The sequence below is a fragment of the Arachis ipaensis genome, chromosome B10 (assembly GCF_059453495.1).
Source record: "Arachis ipaensis isolate K30076 ecotype BB chromosome B10, ASM5945349v1, whole genome shotgun sequence".
Taxonomy (NCBI): Eukaryota; Viridiplantae; Streptophyta; class Magnoliopsida; order Fabales; family Fabaceae; genus Arachis; species Arachis ipaensis.
The window spans coordinates 43753905-43760350 of record NC_142435.1 but is presented as its reverse complement, the minus strand read 5'-3'; positions in this window follow the sequence as shown (position 1 = coordinate 43760350).

The following is a 6446-nucleotide window of genomic DNA, read 5'->3' as shown; positions in this document are numbered from 1 at the left end:
GAAATGGGCCAAAAGGAGCCCCAAATCGCGAGTGCACGTGCATTTTTAATGAAGGCATGCACTGGGACGTCTATGCGTCCGCACACTTCGCTGGATTTCTACTTGTGCGTACGCACGCAGGGCTGTGCGCACGCACACTCCGCGATGCTCTGAGTTTGCTCTGCTTAGGTTCTTGTGCGTACGCACGGGTAGCTGTGCGCACGCACGCATGCTGATTCCTTCTGTGCGTACGCACGCATCCTTGTGCGCACGCACGCATGGCTAAGCTCCCCTCCTTTGTTTTCTTCAAGCTTTCTCCCAAATGCATGCTCCTCTTCCATTCCAACCAAGCCATTTCTACCTTATTCATCTGAAATCACTCACAAATAACATCAAGGTATCGAATAGAAGGTAAACGGAATAAAATTAGTCAAAATAAGCATAAAAGAGCATGTTCTCATAATCAAACACAATTTAGGGAGAAAATACAAAAGCATGCTATTTTAGTGAATAAGTGTGAGTTTATGTGATGAAATCCATTCGAATCAAACCAAAATACATCGTCAAATATGGATTCATCAAGAAGGCTCTACAACTTGAGGTTCCTCTTTGCATTCAACATCTCCTAAATCTTCAACCACTTCTTCCTCTTCTTCAACAATCTCGGCTTCTTCCTCTTGTTGCACTTTTTGCTTCAACATCTCTTCTTCACCTTGAAGCTTCAAATTCTCCTTCTCATTGTGCTCCTCAATTAATCCTCCACATTTAACAATAAGAGTGTCTTGGATAGTTGAAAACAATGATGCCAACTAGCTCATCACTTCGGTTAAGCTAGCCACAACTTTCCCTTGCTTTTGGCAACGAGTTAGGAGTTCTTATTGTTCTTGCATTAGGGGTTGGAGAGATTCGTCCAATGAAGGTGGTGGTGGAAGAGAGGGTTCATTGTTTGGAGGAAAGGTGTCATAGTTGGAAGGTGGTTCATATTAGTGAAAGTCTTGAGGTGGTGTATAAGGAAATGGTGGTTCTTGGGAGTATTGGTGTTGGAATGGTGGTGGCTCTAGGTATGGTTCATATGGTGGTTGGTATGGTAGGTATGAGTTAGGATCATATGGAGGTGAATAGTGGTATGAGGCTTGTAAGTGAGGTTGTTGAAGGCTATATTGAGGGAAGGAGTCATATGCATGTGGTGGTTGTGGTTGATAACCACAAGGAGGTCCACCATAGCCACTGGATTGGTATGCATCATGGTATGGTTCTTGATCATAGTACATTGGTGGAGGTTGTTGCCATGAAGGTTGATCAAATGCTTGAGGCTCCTCCAACTTTTGATCTCCAAATCCTTGATGCATGTAACGCCCTAATTACCCCAAGCCTTACCTCTAGCCGTAAGGCAAAGGTTAATCAGAGGTTACGACAATTCTAAGGCTTATACATGTTTATGTATAGAAATAAATAATATAATCTAGAAGTCCAATGAAGGATTAAGCTCAAAAATAGAATTACAAAGCGCTAAACGTTCACACGAAGCTAATGCACAAGACACAAGGTTTAGATGTAAAAGAATAAAACATATATATATATATATATATATATATATATATATATATATATATATATATATATATATATATATATATATATATATATATAGAGAGAGAGAGAGAGAGAGAGAAAGAGAGAGATACAATATTATTATAATCATAGGGAACTAGCCGTAGCTTGCAGAGTTTAAGCCGACTAGTTACAAATAGAAAAAATACAGAGTTTTGGAATTAAAACAGCTGATACAACTTATCTCTCAAATAAGTCTCTAAGGCCATAAAGTTAAATATACAAAAGGTGAGAGAATACTACAACAAAAGTAAAACAGAAACATACGAGGAAAGAACCATACTCTGCTCTGTCACCATGTCCGTAAATTCACCGAGGTGAATTACGACCTGCATCTGGAAAATAACAACAAAGTATGAAATGAGAACCAGAGGTTCTTAGTATGGTAATAGTGCCCAATAATGTAAGATGTAAGGCTCCGGGACGCCGAAGGCAATCCTAGAGCTTCACACCAAACCGATATTCAAGCTTAGAATAAAATAAAATAAATAAATCAGGAACTTAAACCATAAACTGGGTTATTTAAACTTAGGGAAATTCTAACTAATACTAATCACACCGTTGTATCCTACAGCCTTCACCACCCTAACCTCCGTTCGATCCCATCACCACCGCCTACCTAACCTCCACAGCACCATACAAACACAATTAATGCAAGCAAGTAATACACAGGTAATAATCATATATAACAAGTAATTCAAGAAGCAGGTAGGCATATTATACAATTAGGCAAACTCAAGTAGTCAAAGCAAGCAAGCACATAAGAGATGCATATGATGAATGTCTATCCTATTAGCTTGTGATATCACTTGTCAGTCTATGAATGCCAACCCGACACATCCTTTCGGATGTCGCCTTTCTGCCACGTCCGAGGATATAGTGCCTAGCACGCTTTTTTTCCGAGGATATAGTGTCTGGCACACTATCGTTCCGAGGATATAGTGCCTGGCCCACTTGCATGCTCATTCCGAGGATATAGTGCCTGGCACACTCTTGCGGCAGAGAAGGAAAACAACAACAACATATAATCCATCACAAATCATTCCAAGGATATAGTGCCTGACACACTTTTCACATCCAACAAGTCCATCCATCTCAAATCATCACCGGTCATCACTATTTCTTATCCCAATCAACTGTCAATTATCGATTCTCAACATTCCAAGGATATAGTTCTTGGCACACTCTCAACATTCATCAGAATCATCCGTTCCTTTTTGAGTCCTCAACTCATAACATCTATATCATCAATTCATAATTTCCATTCCGAACTTGTCAGTTTATCAGTTTCTCAATTCATTGTCGGCCATCACCCAGTTCACTACTCTTCCTTCTCTCTCAACCAAACTCATCCTCAATACACCAGAAACCTAAACCTTCATTCGCTAACTTTTTAAAGAAATACCAACTAAAGCTTCTTAAGATTCTTCCCATGATTCAATGCCCAAAAATAAGCCCAAGAGTCTTAAAATGGTGTCACAAAAATCACAAAATTCTGCAACTCTGCATAATTTCAGATTTCGACACCAATCTTTGAATGATCATAACTTCCTCTAGAAAATTCAAAATTCTACAAACTTTATATCAAATCGAAAGGTTTTCAAAAATCTTTAATCTAAATCAAAATCAACAAATTTTAAAAACCGAGGCAAAAGTTATGATCAGGCAAAGTTCACCAAAAATCCACTTTTTCCCAAAAACCTCATAACCTCAACTTAACCAACTTTCAAACCAAAACCAATCTAATCATAATCCAAACAATACCAAAACAACCTAAAAGTCCATACCACTCATTCCTCAATCTCAATCATCCATAATCTCCCATTTACACTATTTCATACCATCAAAATCATTATTCTCCAACAAACCAAAAATCATCACAAACAATCCTAATATTCACATCCAACATTTAATATCTAATTTATCAACTCCTTCAAATTACCAACAACATCAATACTCTTCATCAATCACCAACTATATCAACAAGCCCTTATCAACAACAATAAATCACACATTCATCATCAACCTTCATAATTAATAAATATCAACAATCATCATTAAATCATACAATCATCATCATTATTATTCCAATTCCTCACACACAACACCAATACAACATCTATCAATTCTCATCAACAACACCAATCCTCACTATATCATCAAATTCAATATCAATCTCCAACATCATATTACCAACATCTAGGGCCGTCAAAATGGGCCAAACCCATCGGGCCAGCCCATTTACCCATTTAAATGGGTGGGCTTTGCCTTCAAAATTAAGCCCGTTTAAATTTCGGGCTAAACGGGTTGAGCCCGATTAACTCGAAAAAATGACGGGTTAAACGGGCTAGCCCGCGGGCTAAACGGGTGGCCCGTTTAATTTTTTTCACATTTTTTAAAAAAAAGTAGTACTTTTAGTCTATATTTTCTTTGATCCGACCCATCAACTAAAAAATATTATTTTTTAAAAGTTTTTTACCTAAAAGTAATATTTTTTGTCAAAATATTTTTTAAAAAATAAAATAAAAGAATAAACAGGCTGGCCCGTTTAACCCACGGGCTGACCATAAATGGTTTGGGTTAAAAAATTATGGCCCACGAATAAAATGGGCTTAAACGGTCCAGCCTATTTAACCCACGTGTTTAACGGGCCGGACCTAAATGGGTTGGGCTAGCCCGTTTAACAGTCCTACCAACATCAATATAACCATTTATCAATCATTTCAACTCATCAATTGCCATGCAACACTTACATCAATATAACCAAAGCTCATCAAATCATCATAAATCATCATATTTCAACATTCTACAACTCAACATCCATTTTAATTCAAACCTATCTTATGGGTCTCTAGCCTAAGTGTCCAGAAACATTACATATTATATAAAGAAAACCGAAACTATACCTTGGCCGATTCTCAAATGTACCAAACACTAAAACGAAGCCACCAAGCTTGATCCAAAGCCTCAACCAATTCTAACAAACACCAAAGCTCCAACTAACAACACATATATCACCAAAATCAAAACCTAAGTTACACAAAACAACTAAACACAAGGGTTTAGTGAAACCTTATCTTACCCAATAAGATTAGGGGTAAAATCTAACAATTATTCGCTACTAGAGATCACCTAAACAACCAAAACCACAAAATCTACTCAAAAACCAAACATAAAAATGCGCAGAACTAGGGCTGGGAAACTGGAGTATGAGATTCGGTTTCTTACCATATTTCTTTAGATAAAAAGAAAGAGCTTGTCGAGAGCTTCACGTGGCCGCAAACGGCTCGTCAATCGGAGGTCCGTATCTCAAGTTATGGCTCCCGGAAGTGGAGGATGAATAGTAACATTATCCCCATCCCCTCTCTTCTCTATTCAGCGCCTCTCCTCTCTCAAAAAGGGTAAAAATGAGCTAAAGCTCATTAAAAGATGTATATATATATATATTGGGCCTTGGGCCCGGTCCAACCCGTTAGCGTTTTTAGCCCATTTGGCCCACTTTGGGCCAAAACCTTTTAAGATTAGTGTCCAATTTTCGATTCTAAATTATTTTTGTCTTTTTCAAAATAATAAATTAATTTTCAAAATATTATTTTCCAAAATACGTGGTACTGGACAGACTAGAGCCGGTACTGCCAGCTTAAGCGCCAGTACGCATTTTTACAAAAACTTTTCGAAAGAAATACATTTTCTAGCTCAGAAAATTCACGAAAACCAAATTTCACATTTATATTTTCAAAATAAAACTTCTAAATTTTGAATTTACTCCGGGCACTAAAATCTTTTCATTAAAATGGTTTTACATGAAAATGCGGGTTCTTACAATGTATATCCTCATTGAAGCTTTCATTTTCACTTTCTACAATATAGTTTGAACCAAACTCATAGCCAAAAGGGTAAGAATTTATGGTGAAAAGGGAAAATAAAAACAAAAGCTAACAAAAAACAAAGAAAGCAAAGTCCTACAACTAGCAAAACTAGCAAACAAACCAAAAATCAAGCTAGTCACAATATTGACATTTATACAATAACCAATAACAAGCACACATTACAATTCCCCGGCAGCGGCGCCAAAACTTGAAAGAGTAAAACCTGTCGGCTTAGAATTTCTTCTCAGTTAGAGGAAATAACTTCGTTGCAAGTATAGTTCCAAACCGATAAGTAACACTCAATCAAAGTTTAATTTTTGGTTGTCACAAGTCTAACCCAATAAAAATAACTGAGAGTATTAGTCCGGGTCATTCTCCATAGGAATCACAATCGAGTGCTCAATTATTGGTTATGAAGTTCAAGGGGTTGGGTTGATAAAACAAGAAATGTAAATCAAACAATTAAAGATAACAATTACTAAAGAGAGACATTCATGGCAAGGATTGAGAATTTAAGCTTTCTATCCTAGTCACTAATCATATTACAATAATTATCAAGAGCTAATCTTATTAAGTCATCTTCAACATCGGAAGAAGGTACAATGCTATCTTCAACATAGGAAGAAAGTCAAATAGGCCTAGTTAATCTCAATCCAAAAGTCCTAATCAACTTACTATTGAATTAGCAAAAGATTAGCGTCAATAGAAACATAAGTTGGGTATCAATGACTCAAGATTGCCTAATTTCTCTTTCCAAGCTAAGAATGCTCAAAAATCTACTTTAAAGCCCAACCAAGCATTTTGTCAAACACTTGGAAGGCATAAAAGGAAAGCATCATAAAAGTGCAATAATAATAAATCTACAACAACCTAATTGCAAGGAAACAATAGTAACAACTCAACTAAACAATAAAGGAACATAAAACAGAAATTGCATTAAATGAAAATCAAAGTAACAAGAGTGCTCATAAACATAAAAGTAGCTCA